General features: G+C 50.0%; 1 pseudogene; it reads left to right on the top strand.

Annotated features, from left to right (window-relative positions):
* Positions 1–5288: 5288 nt before the first annotated feature.
* Positions 5289–24483, top strand: LOC111756759 (protein dispatched homolog 1-like; annotated as a pseudogene).
* The last annotated feature ends 2649 nt before the right edge of the window (positions 24484–27132 follow it).

Here is a 27132-nt window from a genome sequence, read left to right as displayed (position 1 = left end):
ATAAGAGTTTGGAATTGAAGAAATCAAGAAGAAACATAAGAAAATTAACCAGTGGGAAGTGAGGAGGAGAGAGTAGTGTGACAAAAGATCCTGTTAAGAAGTACAAGGAGATTTATAGAATGAAAGGCAACAGAAAAAAAAAAGAGAAAACAAGATAAAAGACAAAGGAGAAAAGAAGGGAAGAAAGAATATGCAGAATAAATATAAGAAGACACTAAAAGAAATAAAGGAAAAAGCATGAAAAAAGGACAAAATCCCAATAAAACAGTGAAGATAAAAGAGGAAAGGGAAGAAAGACACTTCAAAACCAAAAAAGTTTTTTCTCTTCTATTTTTTAGTGAGTGATTTTTTCCTAGATCCACAGTTTTGAGGTCCAGCAATTCGGGGTTTTCTCCCACCAGCCTTTAGTCTGAAGGTTTGTAAGGGGCCTCTTATCCCACAGGGCCCTTGTTTACCCCTATGCTGTTGCAGTGTCCAAGCCAAGAGTGTCCCAATTGTAGCCAGTAGATAAGGAAGCCAGTTGGACCCCAGATGTATGCTGAGTACAGGCCACTAGACAAGGGCTCAAGTATCCCATGCCAGCACTTTCACAGCACAACTGAGGCCAGGCTTGGTCTCCTGGTGTGGCGGTGGGGCTCATATCCTTTCTAGCCCGAGCTCAGAACCCTCCGGTGGTCTCTTTCCAGACTACTCCCTGTCTGCAGCTGCTTCTCGTGGCCGTACTCACCCAGTCACTGTGGGAAGGCAACACTGGGAACCGTGAAGTGAAGCCATCACTTGGCAGTTCTGAGTCCCACGTTCAGATTCACAGTCCTTTCCCAGAATGGTGCCTGACCATGCACTCTGGCAGTACAGTAGGCACCTGTGCAGCTGTGGCTGCTGTGTGGAGAAGCTCCCTCAGTAAACCCACACTGTTCCCGCAGCTCTTCATGGCCTCACAGACCCAGTTCACTCCTGCTGTTTCTCGCTGGAGCCCCCAGTGTTCCTTTGATTCTGCAGAGCCAGGCTGTGCTCCCCATGAGCATCTTTTCTTCTCTGCATTGTGATTCATTTGTCAAACTTCTCTGTAGTTTTTAATTCTCCCATTAATTCCTTCTTCTTTCCAGGTAGTGCACTTCTCCCTTGTTTTCTTTCTGCATGTTTTTATTTTCCAGTGTCTGGATTCTGAATCTCTGTGGGTCTGAACTTTGCTGTCACTGACCTCTATATCATCTTGATTCTCTCATTAGTTTTTTTTTAAGGAGCATAACACATTTTTTGTCATAAAGGTGTGTAACCATGAATGAGCCATGCCCATGCTTATTCTTTAGAATATTTCTATTGATAAATTACTAATTTTCCGATGGGTGGGCGGGCCCACACTATCCCCGGAGCCCAGCCTGTTTCGCTGCCGCGCCTAGCCATCGGTGTGCAGGGGAGGGGCTGGGCGGATCTGGGGAGTCTGCATCGGCCTCTCCGTGTGTCTGGAGGACTGTGGATATCTCTGCAAGCAGGGAGGGATCACAGGTTCCTGAGGCACCGCGGCCTGTGGTGAGTACCCTAACCCGGCTGCGATTGAAGAACTGTGGAGCTTCCAAGGGGCAGGTGGGCGCACAGTGTTCCTGAGGCCCAGCTTGTCTGGAACTGCGGAGTTCTGAGCAGGCAGAGGAGGGCCACTGGTTCTGCAGGCCCAATGGCTTGGGGTAGTGTGGTGCCAGAGTCTCAGTAGCTGCAAACATAGAAGGGGATTTTCAACAGATCCTGAGGAAGCTTTCAAATAACACTTGAAACACAGAAATATAGGAAAATGACAAAACGTCCAAGATGGGAGCTCAGGCTTTGGCACACACTCACACCTCAGGCTTGGCCCCAGCACCCCGAGTTTAATGTTCAAATTACAGGGTGATATGGGAGAGCTCAGCGAGAGGGGAGGGGTGTCTGCTACGCCATTGTGGGTCCTGAAGGCTCCCCAGGAGTTTCCAGCTCAAGGGAGGAGGGCCTGCCCGCTGCGCCCAGGATGAAGACATCAGGACAGCTACCAGATACCACTTTTGCAGCCAGAATCCATGTGGATACAGTGGATTCTCCCTATTCTTTAAACTCTGCACCGGAGATTTCTTTCTTTTAATAGAAGATGTGACTTTTAACCTTCTAAATGCAGCCTTGTACAATTCTTGGTAATTTTGTAAGAGCAAAATAATCCAAACTGTGGATTATAAGATTAAATATATTTCTCATACTTTTGAGCAGTGAAATTTATTATGCTGAGTCAAATGTTGACATCCTAAAAGTTGGAAATAAGCAAGTGTTGCATTAGAAGATAATTGGTAAATTTGGGAGTTATGATGTGTTTATACTTTTGATGTTTGGCCTAACTGTGATCTTCCTATTAATAAATTAGTATATTTGAGATTGGATTGTAGACATAATTTCAACATACTTTCAAAAATGCCTTCTCTGAGATTTATAATTAAAACAAAAATTCTTATTTATATAACTTGTATAGTTTGCATTGGAAATTCAAAAGGGCTTTAGTTTTTATGTATGCGATTCATACAGTTTTGAATGGAAGCAACATTTGTGAGTTTTTCTTATCTTAATGAAATAAGGAAATATATTGTGAGTTGTTAGTGTGAATTGCACTTGCAGACTAATCTTTTCACTGGGGATCGAACTGCCTGCTTGCAAAGCAGGCTCTTATGCCGTTGAGCTAAATCCTCAGCCCCTAAAACTAATGTTTTCGACAGCCTCTTTGTGCTGTAATCCAGGCCATCAGTGACTTCACTTCAGGAGGTGTTGCAGCTATATTGTTTCTAATTCATACATGAAGCCTAGCTACATCAAGCATCTTTTAGGCATTTCTAATTGTCCTTAAAATGTATCATTACCTATAAACATCATCCTGCAGTGAATATGGAACTGCTGTATTCATGGAATGTGTACCTAAAATGTCATCAAGCTTTCATTTATAAAAGTGTACATATTTAGAATAGATGCTTGTAATTTTGATTCGTGTATCTGTGAGGTTCTCAGAGGCTTTCTAAGTCACTAACAGGAGATCAGAGTCCCCTCTGCTTTCCGTCTTCCTTGGGCATCTAGGGCCCTGCTGCCATGGCCAAGCCGAGCTTTCTCTCTTCGTGTTCCCGCCTCCTTCCTCCTGCACATGGCCTCCCAAAGGATGTCTTCTTCCTGCCACTCTTGCTTGGCAGCTCTTTGTTGGGTGTCCTGCTCCCTGGGAATACCTGCTCCTCACCGCCTGCCATGCCCCCAGGCCCTTCTTGTCTGTTCTCCAGTGCCTGGGCTGAGACACAGGATTTGCCTCCTTCCCTGCGTCCTGGTTGCCCACCCATCTGAAAGCTGCTTTTTCCCAGGCTGTGGCTCCAGTTCTGCTTCTGAGGTCAAGGAAGGCTGTGCTTCAAGGCCGCCTCTCCCACCAGCAGCTTGTCTGCTTCGTGCCTGTGAGTTGCGAATGCTTCCTCTGTCATCTATTGTCTCGAGTTCTTGGCAGCCCATCCAAGCCAGTGGCTCAGGCTGACTGTGGGCTCCGTTCCAAGATGCTCAACCCAGACCTGGGGAGGAGAAGGGGGGGAGGGGCGGGGAAGGAGGGCAGGCTGCCCAGGAGACCCCTGCAATGGTCAGGTTACCTGGCATCACCTGGACTCCACAGTATTCCATGTGTTCTGCTTTAAGTCCACTGACAATGCATTAATGGTATACTGTCGCCCTTCATCTCCACATGGTTAGGGTTAAGAGCTGTGGAGCTCCCCCACCGGCCCAGTTCTGCATCACTGAGGGAAGTGTTCAGATACGTCAGTCACACATGCATGAATGAATACATAACACAGTTGCCATTTAAAAACTTCCTTGCCTTCTTCTATTGTGTGACTAATGTGGGCACACAGACCCTTGAAGAATTAAACATACAAAGTTCAGCTTGTTCTCGATTACTTTTCCCAGAACTATCAGTCCTTCGGGAGTAAACAGGTCTATCAACTTACCATCGCCTCCTCTGGGGTTTAAAGGACATTTCTACACTTGCATTTACTTCTTTTTCACTTTGTCATTAATCCCAGGTGTTCCCTCCTGTGGGGGACAGTGGTGAGAAAGCAGCCCAGCCCCTGAGTCCTCTTATTCATAGCACCTGGGCGAGTGTCCTGTGCCTGTTTCCTATGCAGGACAAGCTCCCAGCTCTGCCCAGCCGTCCTTCCTGGGTCACAGGCCCAAGGCATGCATCACTGCACTGCTTCCCTCTGCCACACTGTGGCCAGGGAAAAGCATAGCTTTGAAACTTAGGCCGTCTCCCCCTGGCTCAGGGAAAAGCATAGCTTTGAAATTTAGGCCGTCTCCCCCTGGCTCAGGGAAGGGTACAGGGACAACTGTGGGTTCCCTGTAGCTCTGAGCCTCTGCTCTGATGAGGCTCCTGGAACTGAGTTGAACCCGGGGCCTTGCACACACTAGCAAGTGGCCTGCTGCTGGCTGCATCCCTGCCCTCATCAGATTTCATTCCCTGCTCAGCCAACAGCAGGTGCCCTTTGAATCTTGTAGAGTAGATGTGGCATCCTCACAGGGCTTAGAGCAAAGGAGCAGCGCAGTGTATCCCCCGAGAGTCTTCTGAGTTGCTTCTTACGTGGTGCTCAGTTGCCCATTCCAGAGGAAGAACAGGAGTGCCTTTGTCTTTGGGGAGTGCAGCAGTGTATGTGGCACCGGCATCAACTCACTCTCAGCACTCAGGCTGCACTGCACACTCAGAATACGCCTAAAGCAAGTTCTCCACACTCAGCTTTCACTGGACTCATGCTCCATTTCTTTTTAACATTTGTGAAGTGCTTGGTATTCACCAGGCGCTGTCTGACCTTCAGGCCCCAGGGCCAGCTCTCCCGCCCCCTGGTTCCCTTCACATCACAGGCAGGACTGTGCAGTTGTTCCTAGACTCAGAGTGACCCACACTTTCGAGCCACATCTTGTAAGCATTCAGGAAACATTGCACAGGTGTCTGTGGTTATCGTCAGCCTGCAGCTCACTTGACACAGACCATAAACATCCCGCTCTGGTGCGTGAAGAACAGACCGGAGACAAGCCTCCCTCATCTCAGGGTATCTGTTTCATCTTCACCGTGGAACCGAAGTGTGCCAGTAATGATTCATGGAAGCAGCAGAAGAATGGCTTTGTTTTGTTGGACATATTTTAAAGCACACTCATCAAAGAGTGCTTCTTTTTTTTTTTTTTGGAAACTGCCTTCTAAAGTACCCACCCTGAGCTGAAGTCATTACCTTTGGAGCGGCCTCCTCTGTGGCAAGGGGCAGTATGGTATGGCCAGTGCTGCCATTGTGGCCAAGACAGGCCCCGTGAAGCATTGCGTGCTCAAGTTCAGGTTTACCAACGTAAAGCTCAAGGTACATTTCTGTCCTAGCATTTTAGTTGTTCACAAATATACAGAGCCAGTTTTCATGGGTTTGATTTTGCTAGATGTTAGGAAAAGCTAGTTGGAATTTACAGAGTGATGTGATCCCTCTGTAAGTTGTACTATTGGTTCTGCGGCTGCTGAGGAGGGATGCTCCAGACAGTGGGGATGCTCATGTCGCATTATTCTCCTTTCCTTCATCCTGTAGTCTCCTTTTCTTGTCCCAGCAATTCTTAAAAGAGACCAGAAAATGAGGGAAGGAAAGACACAGGCCACTTGTGGTTTTCCCACCTTTCCCCCAGGTTTCTCGTTAACTTTTCTCCTCCTATACTGCTTTTATTCTATTGCTCTTTTTAAAATTTCCCCTTGCCTCTGCTCTGGCCTGTGATGTTGGTCCCTCTGCTCTTTCCCTGCCTTCTCTCCATCCAAGAGGCACAATCTCCTCCCGCCTGACCATCACCCTGCACTCCCGCCACTAATCCTGAGTACTTGAGTTTATAAGCGTTTTATTCTTAGCCCTAAAATGATTCTTAACCCTAAAATAATGTCACTGTCACCCACTTACACACAGAAATGCTTGGTTATATGGGAGGGAAGGAGCAACAGGGCACCAGCTGCTGGACCTGGGGAGCTGTGTGGGCCCGGCTCCAAACGCATGAACCCTGTCTTCCCTCAGGCCATAGGAAGGGCTCCACGCGGGTGGATGCTGCTCGCCTGATACGTGGTTGCTGGGCAGCTGTGTGGCACTGAAGGTGAGTGAACCCAGGAAAAAGAGAGCTCCCTCCAGCAGGTGTTAGGGTGGTTGCTTGGTTTACACAAGAATCGGAAGTGAGTGAATGTCACCATGCAGTAGTTCCGGTTAGATATGAAAAGGAACGGATCCCAAGGGTCTTGCATGCAGAGGGGACCACTTGTGCAAGAGAACAGGGGTGATTCCCTTGCTTGACCGCTCTCGAAGATGCTTTCTGGGAAGAGACACAGAGGTGGGATGCAAGCAGGCTACACCACAAACCACAGCGCCTTCCTGTGTTAACCTGCAGCCTCTGCTGTCAGGTCTGTGAGTGTGGAAACTTCAAAGGGATCAGGTATTTGCCCAGGAGGTATCTTTGTAGTAACCTCAGTTTTTCTTTTCCAACCCATGTTAACAGTCTCTCCTGTTAGTCTCAAATGTAATGTAAGATGAATTCTGTGCTCAGGCAGAAAGAATGTGATGAGTCCATAGTCCTGCTGTCTCTGGGGAGGGAAGCAGGTCAGAGCCATGGTGTTTACAGCTTTAGAAAGTCTGGCGAGGAGGAGGGAGAAGAAGGTTCCTATATCTTACAGCCCAAAATACACATGACAAAATCTCGGTGTTTTGCAAATACCTAATTAGATAGTCTAGAGTGGAGCTCCGAAGGCATTTTACATCTGAATATAGCAAAGCTCCTAACTTTTCCTGGAAATCCAGGAGGTGCTGTTTCGGCTGCATAACTGGAAATCAGGAAGTGAAAAATGTCAGGTTATATGTGAACCAGCAGCTTTTTTGTTCCAGGCCTTATTCTGCCTCGCTGGACAGAAAACTTTTTCCTTATAGCTCACTAATACCTTCATCCTCCAATTTAGACAGCAAAGTCATTTAGTGCTTGGTCACACAGCTCTGTGAAAGTACTGAGAGCCATTTAAATGTGCACTTTAAATGGATGAGTTGTATGATATGGGACTGTATCTCAATAATACTATTTTCTTAAAAATCACTGTGGATGGTATGCACACCTGTATCAGCTCTCAGGAGGCTGCGGCAGAAAAATCATGAGTTAGAGGCCAGACTGGGCCAGATAGAAAGTTAAAGGCCAGCTTGGTCTACAGAGCAAGACCCCCTCTCAATGTAATTGATATGAGAATATAGGTGTTTGGGGTATCTTGGTGGACTTATCCAAAAAAGCAAATGTGTTTCATGGTTTGCTCAGGAATAGACATTTTTATGGTGTGGGCAGTGTGTGTTCTGCCCCTCTGTGCTGCTGTGGCCCATGGCCCCAGGGCAGGAGACCCCAACCTGCATCTGCTTGCCCTCTCCCCATCCACCCCGTGCAAACCAGGACTGTGGGTTCTGCCCCTGCCCGTCTGTGTGCTTCCATGGTCCAGCTAAAATATTTCAATAATCTACCCCTACGTAGGTATTCGAAGAAAGCTGTTTCATGAAAAAAAGTCTCAGCCTTAGGAAAATTTGGCAATGGTAAATTGTTGCCCAAAAGTCTCTGTCAAATTAGACACAGGAGAAATGAGCCCCACATGAAAGGGGTGGGGGACCGAGAGTGCAGGTGGCTCTGGTCAGGGCTCTTCCGGTCTGGCAGGTGTCCTCCAGTACAGGCTAAGGCCACAGCGTGCCTGCTGACCTGAGAAAAGACTGCGGCCAGTGGTCTTTGAGTTCCCCCTCCACAGGGGAGGAAGACAGAGAGCTCTTTTCACAAGAAAGGTTCTTGCTCTCATTAACCTTACTGAGTAACCTTTGTGCTGTGGCCTTGGAGAAGAGAATTTCTACTATAGAATTTGTGAGCAATAACACAAATTGAAAAGTTTAGTAAAATATGAAGGACTTTAGCTTGACAGGAATGGGCTGAAGTTACAGTGTGTGTGTGTGTGTGTGTGTGTGTGTGTGTGTGTGTGTGTGTGTGAGAGAGAGAGAGAGAGACAGACAGACAGAGAGAGAAAGAGAGACAGAGAGAGAGAGAGAAAGAGACAAACAGTAAAAGGACAGAGACAGAGAACAGAACTAAATTTACTTTTGTTTGATACTTTAATCCGACAAACACAGATTGACCTTTACAAAGAACCATGTGTTATGCTAAGTTATGGAAGTGTGAACACAAGGATGGCTCCCCTTTGTGTATTTAGTGCCTTTTTAAAAATGATAAGTTTTGACATATACTATACATACAGTGCATTCTGGGGGTGTTGTGTAGGGGTGCTGAGACCCTTCTTGATATGAAAGCACAAGTTCCTTCACATTCTTCTTACAGATACCCAGACTGAGGTATGTGTCTCCCCAAAGGAAGCAGCTTCTGTCCTGTGTAGGAGGTGACCACTTTGTGACTGTCCCTGTAGGTTCACTTCCTCTTGGCTTTGCACACAGCCATATCCAGATGTCGAGAGGCAAACTTGGCCTCTCAGGCTCTAGTGCCCGCCCTGTTCTGCAGTGACCCCGAAGGCAGCGCTCAGTGTGGGGCTGGGGTGGAGAATACCTGTGCTGTGTTCTCTCACACGCTTCCGGGTTCACAGACTCTAGCTTGGTTGCCTCCTCAGTTCTCAGGGCTGTCAAGAGCTCAGAGTGTATCCCGAGGGCAGGTAAATAAAGGCTGAGGTGTAGTACTGTGCACCTGTGTTACAGTGTACCGCATCACGCTGTGCAGAGGACCCTCAGAGAAGACGAGGACCCTGTGTCTCATTGACAGCTGTACCAGCAGGCAGATACATTTTTTAAGAATGAGTAATGTGATGGTTACTTTGCTGAGACACAATACCCAGTGCATACAAACTAAAGCAGGAAACTTATTTTGATTCACAGTTTGTAGAGTCTTCAGCCATAGTTCCCTAGCTCAGGGCAGGCGGTACATCAGAGGGGCCGGGGACAAGGGAGATGGAGCCTTCCAGGCCATGCCACAGTGACCACCTCCTCCCACCGAGCGCCACCTCCCAGCATTACACTTAGCTGCAAACTCGGCAGGGCCACTGCGGTGATGAGCATGGCACCCGTGATCCAGTCCCCTCCTGGAGCCCCACCTTCGAGTACATGAGGCTTTGGGAGATGTGGAGACAAAAATCGTAAATATACAGTATGTAGCTTCATGAGAGATGTAAATGGAAAAGAAAAATAAGAAAGAACTTCAGGTCTTCCAGAAATGTCAGCATTGAGCCCAAGCTATTAAGAGTGGCGGACAGGTGTTTGTGCCTGCTGTGTTCCTCCCTGTGTGGTACCGCCTGGATGAGGCTGGGTTGGGAGAGCGTGCGCAGTGCGGGCATCCTGTGTATGTCTGCTGTTTGCAGAAGTGAACAGGTTCTTAAGCCTTTTCATCTCACAACCCCTTTGCACTTTCAAAAATTGTGGAAACCTTCCAAAGATCTTTTGTTTATGTTTTCATTTGTAGCTCATAAGTACCAGATGGGAATTAAAACTGAGAAATTGTATTTTTCACTAAAAACTAGGCCAATTATGTCGTAAGATAAATAACCTTTCGGTGAAAGAGAAGTGTACTTTCAAAAAAAATTTTTGCGGGTGTCATTTTACATCTGCAGCCCTCTTTGGTGTGTGGCTTAGGAGAAGACCGCAGAGCTGCAGGCTGCACACAGCACACTGACGCCCATCCCAGAACTGGAAAGGAAGGGTTGCAGCCGTGCAAGGGCCCAAAGCTCCCAGCTCTGCAGGCCAGTCCAGGACAATGCCAACTGGCCTGATGAGGATGAGCAGTGGATTTTGTTTTCTCACCACTTTCATGGAAAGCTTAGCACGTCCCTGTAAATAGGAAACTGATTGGTTGAGAATGCAGAGTTTAGAAGCTGTGACTGAGCATGGAGTCCCTTTAGCAAGCTTGTCCTGTGTATCTGAGTGGCAGGGTAGGGAGGACAGGAGACAAGGACAACAAGACTCAAATGCAAGCTCACACTTGTTCAAATGGGATATGAAGGAAATTGAAGCTTGAAGCCAGGCATGGTGGCAATGCCTGTACTTCTGGCACTCAGAAGCTGAGCCTGGAGGATTATCACTGTGAATTCGAGCCTACCTGGACTATATTGTGCGTGAGTTCAAGGCCAGCCTGAACTACACAGTAAGACCCTGTTTCAAAGAAAGAATAAGAAAGAAAGAAAGAAAGAAAGAAAGAAAGAAAGAAAGAAAGAAAGAAAGAAACTAACTTACTTTGGAGATCCACTGGTATCTTAAAAAAAGAGTAGAGCCAGGCATGGTAGGTAACACAAGTTTGTAATCTCAGTACTCTGGAGTCTGAGGCAGGAGAATACCCATCAGTTTGAGGCCAGCCTGGACTGCATGAGCAAGTTCAAGGCCAGGCGGCACTACGTAGTGAGACGCTGCCTCCAAATAAAACAAAATGAGACAGAGACAGTGTCGCGAGTGTCTAGTGCACTCGGGACCCCGGGGAAGAGGCACACACACACCAAATCGGGACACGGGAGGTGCAGCGCGAAGAAGAGAAACAGCAGAGAGACACGGCAATTGCAACTGCACGCTGTGCTTTATTTTTAGGCTCTTATATAGTGAACCAGATCAACTACAGAGCACAGACGATTATCTTGAAAAAGCATTCTTTGTGACAAACTACAATGTTTATCTAAACTATCTAAGTTAAGCAAACAAGCATAACCAGTTCTTCTTGCCCCACTAACCCAGGAGGAACTCCATTAGCCCAAGAATGTTTATAGTTCTGTTTGTTCTTTAGTGTCACAATGGTGGTCGGCCACTTCCTCATGACTCTGCAAACAAAGCCAAGTCACACAGCATGGGTTCAGAGAAAGGAATATTTTCCCCACTGGGACCAGGCATTCCCGCCCCGTCTCTGTCCCACATACCGGGGGCTATTATTTACTGCAGGTCACGAAGGGGCCAGAGCCTCAAAGTGACTCCTCATCCTCCACAAGACAGAGACAGAGAGAATAGATGTTTGTGGTACCAGAAAGTATTGCTGTCCTTTTTAATTAAAGAGCAAACCGTGTTGGGAGACCTTTACTAAGTAAGGAGCACCGTGGATGGGAAGTATAGGGAGATGGCAGTGTCTCTGGCAGCCCTGGTCCCAGAGAGATGGAGGCTGGGAGGGCCACGTGAGCACCTTCTGTTGTACATGACCAATGCCGAGGCCATACGTGTTTAACACGGCGTGAGTAGATCACCTGCCTCTTTAGTCTTCCCAGGATCTGCAGAAGAGAATGGAGAAGTAAATGTTCAGTCCACATGTGAACCTTCTGCTAATGGCATCCCGCTTGGCTTCTGATCATTTCTCTTTGCTTTTTTCCAGCACACCCAGACCTTTCAAGCTAACCAAAAGGTAAGGCACTTTGGGTCACTTTACCAGAGTAAGCTCACTGGCGTGTGTGTGCCCTTTTAGTGTCTCGCCCGCAGCTGCTGCTCTTTCCACCTTCCTGGTCCCTGTTTCTATAAAGGGAAAATAGTCCTGAGATAACTGCTGGAAGAATCGCTGATCTCCAGAAGTGGTGGTGGATCTCAGGGTAGGTGTTTAGCCTCCAAGCTGTTTGCGGCTCATCATCAGCTGTGTTGGTCTCTCCCTGTGTGAGGGCAGAGGTGCTGTTCTGCCAAGGAGACTCGCAGTCCCTCCTCTGGCCGCCCACGTGGTGGGTGCATCCCTGCTACGAGGGAGGTGTGGAAAGGGACCAGGTTTATCTTTCTGTAGAGAAAGCACTGAATGGATAAGAGTTTCCTGAAAAAACAAAGAGCATTGTCTCATTAGGCACAGTTACACGATTGTGAGTCAGATCAGATGCAGTGACCTTACACTTCAGAAAGCCCAAGGGACCCTTGAAATTTAGTTGCCAAAGAAGCTCAGGTGTGCCGAGTGTGCCTCAAGAGAGTTACCTTTCACAGCAACATTGCTGCATAAGTTTCTTCTTCCATTTAAACAGGTCTTCCATGAAAAATAATGCTTCTCTTTTAATTGTGGTAGAATAAAATAGACTCCATTAATAAATGCTTCTTCCATTTAAAATAACATTTATTGTTAAATTTTGGTAAAATACCACCTGCAAATTGCGTGTCAAGTGTTTCTAAGTGTGCGGCCCTGTGGCCTCACATGCCTTGGGCTGTACAGTGGTCACTGGCAGGATGCTGGTTTGCCCAGAAGAGGGCCTCGCCTCGGGTGAAGCCGAAACTCTGAACCCATACAGTGACTGCCATTCCCACTCCCACAGCCCTGGTGACTGCAGTCCCACCGCGTTTCATAATTCTCGCCCTTCCTGTGCAGGAGTGGCAGTTTTATCCTTTTGTGATGCTTTGTGTCATTTAGCTTAATGTCTTTAAGGTTTCCATTTGAATTTCCTTCTTCCACTGCACTGTTACCACATTTTATTTATTAAGATTTCCCTCCTACTCTTGTCGAAAGTGAAAAAAGATAAAGGGAAAATACAAGTAAATATGTAGTATTAAGTAAAGGAATTTCAGTTCTTTAGACATAAGGGCTTTCTCAATAGACTAAATTTTTGCATTTTGAAGATTTTTAATTGTTTTCCCCTTCGTTTCTAGGTTGGCATTTTTTAGAATTCCTAATTTCTTCTCTTTGGTATATGTACCTGTAAGTTTTTCAAAAAAGTCTGTTGGTTTCCTTTTCTATCTTAGCCATTAGTAATCTCTTAGTCACAAAATATCTTGTCTTTGACTCTATGAGCACCTCTGTCTTGACTTGTTATATAGATAGTTGTGTGACAGTCTGGGTTCCTTGTAGGCAGGGCCTGTGTCTGCCATTTTGTATTCCCATAATGCCTTGCATCCTTGTTACTTCACGCTAATTGCTGGATGAATAGATTAAGGAATGAGAGTTCTGGACCCTATTCTTTGTGTGTGAAATTTCTTGAACGTTAGTCATTCTTTTATTCTTGAGTTCGTGATGCCACAGGAAACACTGTGATTAATAGCATGTTGAAATGCCTACCCTTCAAGGACAGAAGGAATCAGGAGGAGTACTGAGAGAAACAGAAGGATTAAAATGAAGGCAAAGGGCTTTTAGGAAGGGAAGGATAACTACAGGAGCTAAGTATTGCTCCAGTAGAAGGTGGAAGCTAAGGCTGCTTGCCTGCAGATGACTTGGGGAACAAAGGGTAGGCTACCAGGGTTAGGGTCGGGATGACAGGAGAATGGTCATCACTGCAGGATCAGAGCATGCGCAATCTGCGAGCTTGGCTCTGCTCAGAGGGGAGGGGAGAAGTGCTTTCAGAAATATGACAGAGAGTGAGGGGAGAGCATGTAAGCTAAGAAAGTGCTATGGGGTGTTCCTGTGACAAAAACAGCCCGTTTGTGACAGGCACCTCTAATGTCATTTGACTGTGTGCTGGCCCTGCGAGACCCTGAGTTTGTTTGCTTGAACCGTTATTTCTGACCTATATCCAGAGAAACCCAATGAGAAGGTGGCTGAGAATTGTGTGTGTCTGAGGGACCTCCCATAGCACCCACCCCACACAGCTGCCATGACTGGGCCAGCATGCACATGGGGTTTCCTCAGCTCAGATTCACATGCTCGTGAGCACAGGCCGTGGCATTCTTAGGAGCTGTTCACCTTGATGTTGTGGCCACTGTCTGCATCTCACAGTGACGTGAGCCTGTTCTCTCCGTAGCTCCCTGGCTGGGCTGATGGCTGCGTAGGTAGGGGAAGGGCAGCATGTGTGCCTAGGTGGGCTGTGTGAGTGGCTGCCTGGGGGCTGGCTCCCCCGCACCCTGTAGCACCTGCCGCAGTGACACAGCCGTGCATGAGCAGCAGGCTTGCCCCCCTGAAGGCTAGCGCATGCAGGACAGGGTGCAGAACAGGGCTGCAAAATTGAACACATGTTCAAGAGGAAGAGGGGCAGTTACTGAAAGAGGAGTTCAGAGCTGCTGTGCACAAAAAAAAAAGCTCATGATAAGGGTAAATTAAACCAGACTATGAAAACTAAGCAATTGGGGACCCAGCGCCCTCTGTTGATAAGAGGTTTGTGGGTAAAAATGAATCTGGTTCATTTGAATGATAGTGGGTGCATTTCAGCAACATGTAATGACTAATCTTATAAGCCCAAAGCCATCTCTGTCTCCCTGGGCTGATATTTTAAAGGTCTAAGATGTAAAGGACTTGAAAATCTGAAGCCATGGGCACAAAGTCTCAGACGCACTATTGAAGCAGAGGCTTTTATTGCTTCCAAGCCTGCTGCTTTGCCTTACTTCCTGCTTGGTGGAGGGGGAGACAGCCACCGGTGAGTTCTGCAAGCTCAACAGCATAGGCAGCATCGGAGAGTCATGTTTTCAGCACGGTGGGTCACTCTGTTAGTGATTCTGACATGTCTGGAATAATTTCTCCTTAATGAGGTTGTGTGTGTATGTGATACCAGGAATTGAACCCAGGTCTTTTGCACTGAGCTCCACCCCCCAGCCCTGTTTACTTTGTATCTTGAGACCAGGTCTGAACTTGCTCAGTTGCTGGGCTGGGCAGGAGTTTGGGAATCCCCTGCCTCAGGCTCCCAGGCTGCAGGGATTACTGGCATACTCCACCACAACCAGCTTGCCTACCCAAGTTTAGATCCAGAATTTGCAGTCAAGTGAACAGAGTTCAGCTCAGGGTTCTGTGGGTGTGATTTGCCTAGAAATGCGCTGCTTGTGGGTCTAAGAGTCTCTAACTGCGAACTGGGGGCGCAGACATGTTTCGGAGTTCCTCGCTCCTGGAGGCTGTGGCTCCTAGAGAGCACAGCCGGACTGTAGCCTTCTCCTATCCCTCTCCCAGAAGTGGACACAGCACAGACCAGCTCAGGGTGGGTGGGGGCAGCAGCACTCTGGGGAGAGTAAGCTACGTTGCCCACATGGCCTGTGATATTGCGGGGCAGGAACAGCTGAGAAAAGAGTCTGGAGCCCCAGCGCAACTCTGTTCTATTTCATTCCCTCATTAGAACTTTAATTAGAAGTAAATATCCCACAAAGCAAGACCCACGAAGAGAAGAGAGTGTGAACAAACCAGCAGTCTGTTCTTAGAGACAGAGTGGCTTTTTCACACATTGAGAACCACCAGCTTTATAGGCAACTGCATGGTTTTGCAGAAGTAACTGACAAATTTCTGAGTAAGAAACCTACTTGAAATGAACCAGAAATGGACATCACAGCAGCCAGCAGGGCTGGCTCCACTGAGAATTTGAGAGAAGGTTCACTGGGGTTTCTTTTTGCAAATGGGAAGGGAATTAAGAGGTGGCCTAGGAGGACTGTGTTCTCTGTGTGTGCCTCTCCCCAGAGGGGTGTGACCCTTAGGCTGCTAACATGTGCTAATAAAAGTAAAAGAAAAAGAAAGATTCAAGGAGCCGAATGCATTTTGAGGCTTCGTCTGCTTCCGAGGGGCACCATGCTCCTGTGAAGGCCTGGAAATGTGCAGATGAGGAGGCATGGCCAGGGCACGGTGGCACGGGAAGTGTGGGGTGCATTGAGCGGTAGGGACCCCAGCAGGCTCGGCAGTGGACAAAGTTCCGGAGGTGAGACAGAGGCTGGACCAGAGTGCAACACCCGGTGGACAGGTGGTCAGTACCCGCGAGTGTCACTTCCTTGGAAACATCTACTGAGTACTTCCTGCAAGGCCCTGTCACCGTGCTAACTTGAGTGGACCAGCGTCCCTACCCTTGTGGGACTCAGTCTATTACTCAGCCTTGTGTGGACATTCTGACTCTCAATGGCCAGTGATGTATGATCACTGCTGCTTTATCACTAGAAATGAAAATGATCTTGTAATTTCCTTAACAGTTATGTGTGCCCGTGTGTATCAGCCATGTGTGTGTGCCTATGTGTGTGCCTGTGGTGTGCTCGTGTGCATGTGTGTGTGTGCCTGCGTGGGTGTGTGCAGAACTCCATCAACTCATACACTGATGAGCACCTGTGCCAAGTCTAGCTTGTGAGGAATGAAAAGTGGTGCTCATGGGCGACACAAACCCTACACTGCCTGAGTGGCGTCCTGTGCTCTCTGCTTGCAGCTACGCGGCCCTGCTAGCCGACTGGCCGGTGGTAGTCTGGGCCTGTGCACGCTGCTCATAGTGGTCTGCGCCCTGGTGGGCGTGTTGGTGCCAGAGCTGCCAGACTTCTTGGATCCGCTGCTGGTAAGGAGACCCGGCCTGCAGAGCAGATGTGTTCTCTTTAGCTGCCGCTGCCACCGTGAGCAGAGTATTGTGACGCAGGTCACAGTCTCTTGTTTAGTATTCCATTTCTTTTGAAACCGCCTCCAGCCTTGGGTAAGTATGGGGCTCTTTTTGTAATATAAAGACGTGTGAATGTGTATTCTCAGCTTCTTAAGTGGTAAGGGGTATAAGAGTCTTTTATAAACAAATATTGCAGTAACTAAAGAAAAAAGGTCAAGGAACCTACTCACCCTCAAAACTCTGGGTATTTTGCTTCTCTGTCCCTGTGGTTAAGCTAAAAAGCAATATATACTGCAGAACCCACATACCATATAAAAATATTTCCATAAAGCTCTGAGACCGAATGTGTTTTCCTCCCAAAAGGAGCTGCAGGAATTTCACTGTTGCTAACAGTGGTCTGTTTTTAGGTAAATGTCCCCTGGGTTGGAAGTGTGAGAAAAAGTGGCCGAGAGTCGTGCTACACTTTGTGAAACACTGTGACACTACCTGTGTTTAGGAGATAAAAATAAGTGCCCCCTGAATGCAGGGCAGCAGCTAGGAAAGTGACCATCTAGTAAGTGTTCTTCCTGCTCCGAGACCTGCACCTCGCCTGTGTTGTCACAGTGAACAGGTGATCTTTATGTCACCGTGAGTGCACTCAGTCTGGAATGCAGTGTGCTGATGGGAACCTGTGACATTCTGCCTAGGGTTTCGAACCAAGAGGGACAACAATAAGCCAGAGACTGGTCACATGGAATAACATGGTCAGAAACACCGGATACAAAGCAATGCTGGCAAATTACCCTTTTAAATATGCTAACGAGCAAGCCAGAAGGTAATGATGGTGTATTTTTATATAATCGATATAAATATTGCTTAATGAATTCTTCTTTAAATGCTGCATGAACACAAAAGGCAAATATAAAATATGCCACTGAAAGTCATTTTCCCCAAATTGCTTACCTTGGTGTTTTAAGGCTGTGCTGTAGGATGAAAGGGGGCGTCTTTTCTTTTCTGAAGTGAGGAGGCAGATGTTGGCTGCTTACACTGACCCTCCCAGGTTGCTGTCAGTCGCTGAACAGCTCGGGGCTTGGTGGCTGTACTGCCCCACACTTGTCGCCCTGAGGTAGCCCGAACTTTCTGTTCTTGCTTTGCCACCATCTGTTGGCTGCTCTGTCAACCAGGAAGAAGCTTAGCAAGTTGGTGAAGTACAGCCTGGTGTGTGTCAGCAGTCAGCACCCACCCTCGACCCAAGGTGACAGGTTCTTCTGTGACCCAGCCGGGGGTCAGTTCTCTGTGAAAGAGGCATTTGTTTCCAGCAGGCTGACTTGGCTCTCCACATGGTCTGCCAAGGATGGTAGTGATTTGGCGAAGATGAGCTCAATAAAGAAAATGTCATGATCGTGAGTGGAACATTTCATGATAAACTTTGCTCATGATTTTACCAGCTTATTTGATTAGCACAGTATAGTAACATACAGTCACTTTGTTCCCCCTGCTGAATATTACCTTTTTAATGACTGAGGCAGGAGCAGTCTTATTGAGCACACATTTTCCATCGTGTCCTCTGATTCTCATATTGGGCGAAACGGTTGTTGCTGTTAGCCTTTTACAGAGGAAGAAGCAGCTCGACGAAGTTACAGTTGTGTTCAGTCACCAGATCCTGACAGTGTGGAGGAAATGACACAAGGCCTCTAAATGACCTGAGGGAATACTGTACCTCCCAACCTGCTAGACATCTGACACACTGAGCTTGTGTCTTCGAAACTGAAGAATGAATTCTAAGCAACAGTGGAGGTTAAGAGTAGGAAATGTTTATCCAGGGGGAGAGACCCAGCCAGCCTGGAGAGGCAGGAGGACCCCAAGTGGGTTGGTGAGGGCCCCGATTCTCAGGGAAAGCTTTACATAGCACAATCAATGGGCACCAAGTGGGTACAGCTGTGATCAACCAGTAAGATTATAAGTGGAGCTACCTACGTAACACTGATCCAGTGGTGGAACAAGTCACAGAGCACGTAACAGAGAAACAACAAAGACATTTTTAGGAAGCAGTGAGTCTGGGCTGCTGTCACACACTGAAGTGACTGATGCCTATCTGGACTTTCTTAGACTGAGTGTCATCGCTTACCGCACGCCTGGTCTTTGTCCAGAGACCTGGCCTTCCACGGATGTGCATTGGCCACAGTTGTGACGAGTCTTATCTTTACATTGACTCACAGGAGCTCAGCCCTGTCTGACTGCCTAGAATGTTCCTACCCGACTGTTGACTGCAGTAACAGGGCCTGGCTCGGCCACATCAGGGCCCAGACACCGCGCTCTTCCTGGTGCTTCCCATGCCCCACCACCAAGTGCAACAGCCTGGGCTCTGGGGCATTAGCTTCAGGTTCTCTTGCACTAGGGGTGTAGACACACTCAGAACATACACAGTGCACCCGTGACACTGGCCGGGCCAGCACTGTGCGCGGCCGGACTCCAGCTTCACTGCTTTCATGTTGATCACGTCCCGTCTTCCCTCTCGGCCAGGGAGCGCATGCTGACCATCTGTTCTCAAGACACCATGCAGTGGTGGTGAACCCGGCCTGGAGGGTGGCAGCAGGCTGTTTGTATCACTGAAAGCTCTGGAAGGTTCGCCCTCATCGCCCTAGTGTGTCACTCTTCCGTTTTGTACAACATAGTGGGACATGTTGGGGAGTTTAAGAGGGAGGCATTTCAGTTCATCTCCTGTTGAAAATTGTTATGCATCTTTCTTCCTCCTTAACTTTGATCAGAGATGGAGTTGTGAGTGTGTACTGTGGCTCTGGGTGTTCCCGACAGACAGAGGCTTCATGCTAAGGCGATGCATAGTGTTGCTTCTGTGTAAAGTTTCTCCGGGAATTTATGAAAGGCAGAATTGCTACTGCTAATGAATTGCCATGTAGTCCTACTGCAATTGTTCTTGAGGTCTGTGTCTTAAGAATCAGTGACTGATAACTTTTTCTTTTCTTTTTTGTTATCACAGGTGAACGATACTTTACCTCGACAGGAGGGGAGACACTGTGGTATTTGCCTGCCATTAAATCCATGTGCAGTGTAAACTCCAGGGTATGTAAAACACCTGAAATCTTTAGACAGATCAGGTGATGTGCTTGGCCATCGCTTCCCAGCTGGCCTGGTGTCTGCCCAGGTGAGAGCCCTGGGGAGCTGAGGCCAGCCCTCTTGGGACAAACACCAATATAGTGCACCCTGCGTTCCCACCTTCCTTTTCTGTGTCTCCTAGCTCAAGCTGCATCAGGCCTGTTATTTCCCGGCAGTTGGGGCGGGCATTCAAACTTCTAGTCATTCAGCAAGATCCAAAAATGACGTTTTACTTTCCAGGCAAAAACAGCCCAGGAAGGGAAACCCTCTCCACTGAGGGTGTTCCCGTGGGGTACAGTGCAAACTGAGTCCCATTGCACTGTCTCCTGGTTACCAGGGGGCTCCAAGAGGGGCTTTCAGCCAGCCTGAAAACTTTTCTAAGAATTTAGAAAAATAATTAAGCACCTATTTATTGTTAGTAATGTCATTTAAAATCAGATAATAATGTTTTAATTTAAAAATCTTTCCACTTTCTACCCAAATTTCAGGGGAAAAATTTAGTCTCAACCTTGGTGTGTACTGATATTGGTGCTTTGGATAGTCCTGGGGTCAATGTGTATCTAGGATGGAGCTGTAGTCACAGGGGTTTTTACCCAACAAATGTATCGCTGTGAGTTTGGGTGTTGGCAGATCTGATATCAGGGCCTGTGGGGTGGGGTCTGTGGTGCTGTTTCCTCCAGAGGGGACCACCTGTGTGTCCTTGCATGGTGAAAGGATAACAGGGGCCTTTGGCTCCCTCAGAGGACATTCATCACTGCCCCAGGGGGGCTTAACCTTCCCAGGGCTTAACCTGGGTTTCAGAAACAGAAAAAAGCCCTCAGCCATTTCTGGGAGCAGCACCTTTGTCTCCGGCTGTGTTGGTGGAGATAATGTACCTGGGCCACTGAAAAGCTCATGCCGATAACAAAAGGGACTGGGACAGTTGCTTTCTTATTTCTGTGCTACATAGGCTTCACTGCCTGTCGCAAGGGCTTGAAAAGGCTTCTGTGCCACGCAGGTGTTAATTTTATCCTCCAAACTTGCACTGGCTGCCCCTGCTTCACACTTGTGTCTCACTCCACACACTGGTTTGTAGTTCAGACTGGAGTAACTTAGAGCCCTCCTCACTGGGCATCAAACATAGCTTGTTTCAGGACTACCTTCTGATGAATACTGTGCATGGGGCTTGTCCTGCTGGTCATGTGTGTCTACACCAAGTCCATGTTTATCATGCTGATGACCATGTTTGCCATCAGCAGCTCCTTGATCGTCTCCTATTTTGTCTACCGTGTCATGCTCAGCTTCGAGTTTTTTCCTTTCATGAACCTCACTGTACTTACCATTCTGGTCAGCATCTGGGCCGATGGTGCATTCGTGCTCTGTGATATGTGGGCCTACACCAAGTGCGACAAGCCCCGTGCTGAGGCTGTGGAGACAGTGAGCGCCACCCTGCAGCACGCTGCCCTCTTCGTGTTTAACACCAGCTTCACCACCGCCGTCAGCAAGATCACAGCCTTCAGGTGCTTCGGTGTGTACGCGGGCACCGCCTTCCTGGTGAATTGCATCCTCATGGTCACCTGGCTCCACGCTGTGGTGGTACTGCACGAGCGCTACCTGCTCAACATCTTCAGCTGCTTCCGGAAGCTCCAGCAGCCCAGTACGAGGACAAGAGCTGCTGGGCAGAGGCCTCCCGGATGTGCCACAGGCTGCTCCTGGCCATCTCCGAGGCCTCCCGGATTTTCTTTGAGAAAGTGCTGGCCTACAATGTCTTTAAGTTCCCCTACCTGGGGCTCTTGTGGTTCCTCGCGCTGATGGTAGGTGGCGCCTACATCATGTGTGTGAACCCCAAGATGAAGCGGCCCTCCCTGGAGCTGTCTGAGTTCCAGGCTTTCTGAGCCTCACACCCCTTTGAGCACTAAGACGCCTAGTACAGGAAGCTGTTCATGTTCGAGCGGGTGCACCACGGTGAGGAGCTCCACATGCCCATCAGCGTGGTCTGGGGCGTGTCCCCTGAGGACAATGGCAACCCGCTGAACCTCAAGAGCAAGGGCAGACTGACACTGGACAACAGCTTCAACATCGCCAGCCCTGCGTCCCAGGCCTGGGTCCTGCACTTCTGCCAGAAGCTGAGGAGCCCGATCTTCTTCCACCAGACGGACGAGCAGGACTTCACCAGCTGCTTTATCGAGACCTTCAGGCAGTAGATGGAGAACTAGGACTGCGACGAGCCTGCCCTGTACCCATGCTGCAGTCACGGGAGCTTCCCCTACAAGTAGGAGGTCTTCAAGCTGTGCATCAAGAGGGCCATCATGGAGCTGGAGAGGAGCACGGGCTACCACCTGGATGGCAGGATGCCAGGGCCGCGCTTTGACGTCAGCGACACCAATCGGGCTGTGGTGCTAGAGTTCCCGAGCACTCACCTCTTCATGCTGGCCTATGAGAAGATGCACCAGTTCTACAGCGACGTGGACTCGTGGATCTCCCGGGAGCTGCGCTCTGCACCTGAGGGCCTCGGCAATGGCTGGTTTGTGAGCAACCTCGAGTTCTACGACCTCCAGGACAGCCTCTCGGAGAGCACACTCATAGCCATGGGGCTGTCTGTGGCAGTAGCCTTCAGCATGATGCTGCTGACCATGCAGAACGCTGTCATCAGTCTGTACACCATCATCTCCATTGCAGGCACCATCTTTGTCACCGTGGGCTCCCTGGTCCTGCTGGGCTGGGAACTAAATGTCCTGGAGACTGTCACTATCTCTGTGGCCGTGGGGCTGTCTGTAGACTTCGCCGTCCACTATGGGGTTGCGTACCACCTGGCTCCAGGCCCTGACCAAGAGGGCAAAGGTGATCTTTTCTCTGAGCCACATGGGCTCAGCCATCGCCTTGGCCGCCCTGACCAAGGGCGGGGCTGGGGCCATGATGACGCCATCCACTGTGCTGGCCTACACGCAGCTGGGCACCTTCATGATGCTTGTCGTGTGTGTCAGCTGGGCCTTTGCCACCTTCTTCTTCCAGTGTATGTGCCGGTGCCTCAGGGCGCAGGGCTCCTGTGGGCAGATCCCTCTGCCTCAGAAGCTCCCGGGCCCGGTGACCAGGGCCTAAGCAAAGCCCACCCTGCATATGCATACCTTCTAGATCCCCAGGTCCAGAAATTGGAAGAGGAACGTGAGTTCTATGAGATGGAACCACTGGCCTCCTGCAGCTGTGCGGCCTCAGACAAGACCATGCAAGAGGAGACCTACCTCTGTGCTGAGCTGCTGGGCAGCCCAGTGGGGGTGGGGGGGTGGGGGTGTCCCGGCACACAGCCTGCTCTGGGGAGCATGGCCTGTGCTCCAGGGCTGACTCCAGGGCCGCCCTGCTCCCACCCTGCCCTGAGCCACACCCCACATGCCCCTTCTTCTCCCTCAACCAGCAGTGTCGTTGTCTGAACACCTACAAACTCCTCACTTGCAGCTCACGCTCCTGCCAACTGCTCCTGCAGCCAATTGTCCCTGCCACAGGTGGCTTCACCCAGATCCAGAATGGGGTGGTGCCTCTGCAGGCCACACAGCCGGCCCCTGAGGGCTTCATGCACCACCGCCCACACCCGCACCCCCACACCTGTCCCTACCTGCAGGGCTGTAGAAAGCCACCAGGAACACAGAACTCCTCGCCTAGGAGAACTGCAGCCTCCTCTGGGCTTGCAGGCCCCAGAGGACCCAGGCAAGACCAGCACAGGTGGCATACTGGGCTCCAACACCTGGGTGGCCAGGCAGTCACCACTGGCCTACAAGGCTGCTAGCTCTAAAAGGCCAGCACACTGCGATGCTGAGAGTAACCAAATGGGTCTCCACTGAGACAGGGAAGTGGGGCTCAGGGAGGGCGGTTCTGGGAGCGGAAGCAGAGTCTCCAATCTGCAGCATCAGAGTGACAGTGTGGAGAGAAGAGCAGCGCGGAGCTTGTCACAGGCTGGCATGATCCCAGGCTTGATGCATGTCAATCACAGCGAGCCAGAACTTCAGTTTAACCATCTCCTGGGGGAGGCAGGTCACGGCCTGGCCCTGGCTGTCTGCAGAGCTGTGGCAGAGCTGTGAGAGAGAGGCTCAGCTCCGTGGACCACCAGCCACCATGCCCCGCCGCTGCCATGCCTGCTGGTGTGGCATATTCAGAACCGGATGGGGAGAGCTTGTTAATAAGAACACTCTAATACACACGGTCTTCAGCTAGAGCAGTGTGTGTTCTTCTAAGTGGGCGCAATCTCCAGGCACAGGGATGGGCGCTCTCCTACTGGCCCTTTCCACTTGCTGTGAGCCACCCGTTGCTTGAGTGGAGTGGACAGTCACTGAGTGTTTCTGTTTAAGAAAGTCTAGAAGTTTACGTTTCGACTCCACCTCTTTTTCTGCCCTCCTGCAGCACGGAACCAGACTTAACATTGTAAGGCCCTGGAATTTCCACTTTCCATTTCTCTTGTTTCCTTGCTATCTTGGTTTTGGTTCAGTTGTGGTAACTGAGACGTGGTTTCCCAGTGTATGTGCTAGGAGTCACCCTCGTGTTAACAGGCCCCTTCATCTGGGATCCAGGAGCAAACTGCATCCACATTAACGCTCCCGGGGTTTCGTGGTTTGGGCCGAGGCAGGCAGTGCACAGATGAACTGGCACATACCTTTACAGTGCTCTCACCTATTTGCATGTGCAGACTCTGCCTGGAGCCAGAGGCGCACTTGGACCTAAATTGGGGTCCTTTCTGCATTTCCCAATTGTGCGGTTCTAGCCCAACTGGGTTTTCATAGGTCAGATGGCCACAAGGCTAGGCATTTTTTAGAACCCTGGAGAGATTTTTATATTCTAACGCAGAAGGGACAGTCATGTCCGATACTCGGTAAGCTTACCGAGAGCAAGGGTGGTTTTGGTCCAGGGTCTGGGTCAGTGGTCCTGGCTGGCACGGGGCAGTAACTCTGAATCTGGGGGAGACAGAGAGAGAGTAGGACAGAGAGCCACAAGTAGAGACGATGGAGACAGCTACACAGACACAAACACAGGCACATGGACTGACCGGCTCAGGAGAGGTCCACTGGACCAGGCGACAGAGCTTCATTTCAGTTCTCGAGGCTGAGCTGTCTCTTGCGGGCTCTTTCTCAGAGCCTGTGGTTAGGGTAAATTTATCACCAGATCTCAAATCAAAATCGCCCCTACACCGGAACCCTCTAAAGTTCCCTGCCCTCTCTGCTGGCACTGGGGCCCCTCCTGGCTGTCCCTGGGCTGCTGGCCAAGCAGCTGCCCCACCCTCAGCACCGCATCCCCGGGCTCACAAACACTGTGACCCTGCGAGCTGCCATATGGGGGGAGTGGCTCTGATGTAAGGCCCTGAGGACATCCTTCCCTTGTAGCAGATCCCTCAGAGCAGAGGGCTGGGGCCTGTGGCATGCAGGAGGGTGTCTCAGATGCAGACCTCAGAGCCACCTCCATGTCCAGAGATGAGCAAGATACAGGTGAGGCTGCAGGAGTGCAGGCCAAGTTGCACCCCACAGCAGGCTGAGAGCAGGCACAGTCTGGCGGCTCTAGACCTAGCACATGGGGTGGGCTCCAGGACATCAGTCTTCCAGTTCCCTTCTGATATGGGGACAGAGATAGGGAGAGGGTGCTGTGTGGAGCTGAATGGAACCCGGCTGGGGGAGATGACTTCCCACAGCTGGGACTGGGCGTCCTCCAGGGCCATACACGTCCTTGTCCACGCTGTGCCCCAAGCCCTGCCTCCTTTACCTCAGTGTCCCTCCCTCAGCAGCTCTGGGCCACCTTGCTCTGATGGAAACTGGACACCCACTCTCCCTGATCCCCCATCACCTCTCATGGGGTGACTGAATTCTGCACCAGATGCCACGCTGTGGTCTGCATGTCGACTGCAACTCCTCTAGCAGCAGCAGGAGCAGCAAGGGCAACAAATTCTCCCAACTTCTGTGGTGGTGACACTGACTGCTGTGCCTTAGAATTTGGTAGCTGGTGCCATCTTCAAAATATTCCTGGTTTATCCTTTATGGTTTAGCTGTGTAAGCCACAAAATCAGCTTTCAAAGGTGTGAAGAGCCTGCTCCAATTCTGACTGATTTCATGGCCTCTCTGGCTCTGGGCTCAGGACGTCTTAGGTGTGTTAAGCCTTTCAATTTACAAACACAGTCAACACCACTGTCATTTTTTAGGCCTTGCCGTTTCCTCCAGTAGTGGCTTTGGATTTCTGTCAGACTTGTTCCTGATATCTGATGGTTTGCAGTGATACTGTAAGTAACTTTACATATTTTTCCTTTTTTAAAATGCTCTGTTGCCCATGTAGAGATGGTTGCTTTCCCACAGGGCCCTCTGTCTGCTGACTTTGTGTGCAGTCACTTGGTGTCACGTGATGAATCCTTTGTGGAATCTAGGCCTCGATGACTACGGCCGCTCAGCCTCCTTCTCTCGGCCCCGGGCACAGGGTGGGCAGCAGTGCAGATGACTGGCCTCACGTTCGGTAACTCTGGCTGGCAGTGCCCAGCGAGCCAGCGTTTCTCTCGTGTGGGGCAAAGCAGCCATGACCCTGGGAGAGCCCAGTAGCACAGGGCTTGGCCAGGCGGGCATTAGCGTCCTAGAGAAAGTGAGAACAAAGGGAGGGAAGGCCAATGACCTTATCACAGCTGGGGAAGCCAGAGCCAGACTGGGACCAGCCTGTAGCCACTCCGTGTTCTGGGGCTCCTGCCAGCCCGCGCCTCCTTCTCTGTGATGGCCGGGGTTGAGCTGACCTTGAGTGCCGAGTCAGCTACCACTCAGTCGTGCCAAAGCTCTGTCCCCTGTGCTGCCAGTGCCCAAGAAGGGGTGGACAGCTCAGGCCTGCCGACGCACCGGGAGGATGGAGACACCGTGTCTGGCCACGCGCTGTGCAGCAGTCCACTCCATCAGGTCCAGTAGGGCTTGTCCCTAGCACCACGTGGCAATGGGACAGACTGCACATCACCCATGAAAGTTGGAGGACTTAGCCTGGGGTCCCCAGAGCTTGACCACACAAGGGCAGAGCCTAGAAAAGTGGAGCAGAGTCACAGAGGACGCCTAGAGATGGCTGTGTGCTCTGTCCCTTTCTGGATCGGACAGGGACCTTCCTCCGTCTGTCCTCACAGCTGAAGGTCTGGGTGGGTCACTTCTTCCCACCCTGTTGGTCTCCTGGGCCACCCATTCCCCTGCAACCTCAGCGAGGCCAGCTTGGGTGAAATTGCTTGGAGCCCTGGGTGGTCTCCCAGGTCGCACTGTAGGAGCAGGCCTTGCACCTAGAGCTACAGCCTGGACCTGTACTGTGCAGACCCTGCTGGCCTCCCAGCTGTCCCTACATGTCCCCAGCACTGGCCCTGTTCTCTGATGCCTCCTCCCAGATGCATTTCCTGCTCAACTGGACCAGGCTGGGGTTGGGGGACAGCCTCTTGGCAGTGACCCTCCCCTGCTGTGCCCCTCCCCTTTGTGCCCCACCTGGGCTTGGCCACATGGATCTGTGCACTGCCCCTCAGATTTGCCTTGTGTTTTGGCTTAGGCTTTGTCTGGAATTACTTCTTGGAACAAGTTAATTATAAAATTCTCTGCTGAGTTAATCAATAGAGAATTAGAAGTAATTGAGTTAAAAACACTTACTGAGCCCAGGACGGTGCTGCTGATTAACAGAATCCTCTTACCCTAGTCTCCATCTCCATCATTGAAAGCTGTTCTCCCTTAATTAACCTTCTGCATTTTCTTAAAGCTCTCAGTCAGCCACTGACTGCTCCATGCTGTGGAGGCCCGCAGGGTGCAGGGCAGGCCAATGTGTCAGGGAGAGACACGGCTCCACCTTCACACTGTGGCCATCAGGCTGAGGCG

Source organism: Cavia porcellus, unplaced genomic scaffold (assembly GCF_034190915.1).
Source record: "Cavia porcellus strain 051 isolate PalLab524CR breed Dunkin Hartley unplaced genomic scaffold, mCavPor4.1 scaffold_6, whole genome shotgun sequence".
In the NCBI taxonomy this organism is placed as follows: domain Eukaryota; kingdom Metazoa; phylum Chordata; class Mammalia; order Rodentia; family Caviidae; genus Cavia; species Cavia porcellus.
The sequence above is the reverse complement of the archived record's forward strand: the minus strand, read 5'-3'. Positions and strand labels throughout refer to the sequence as shown.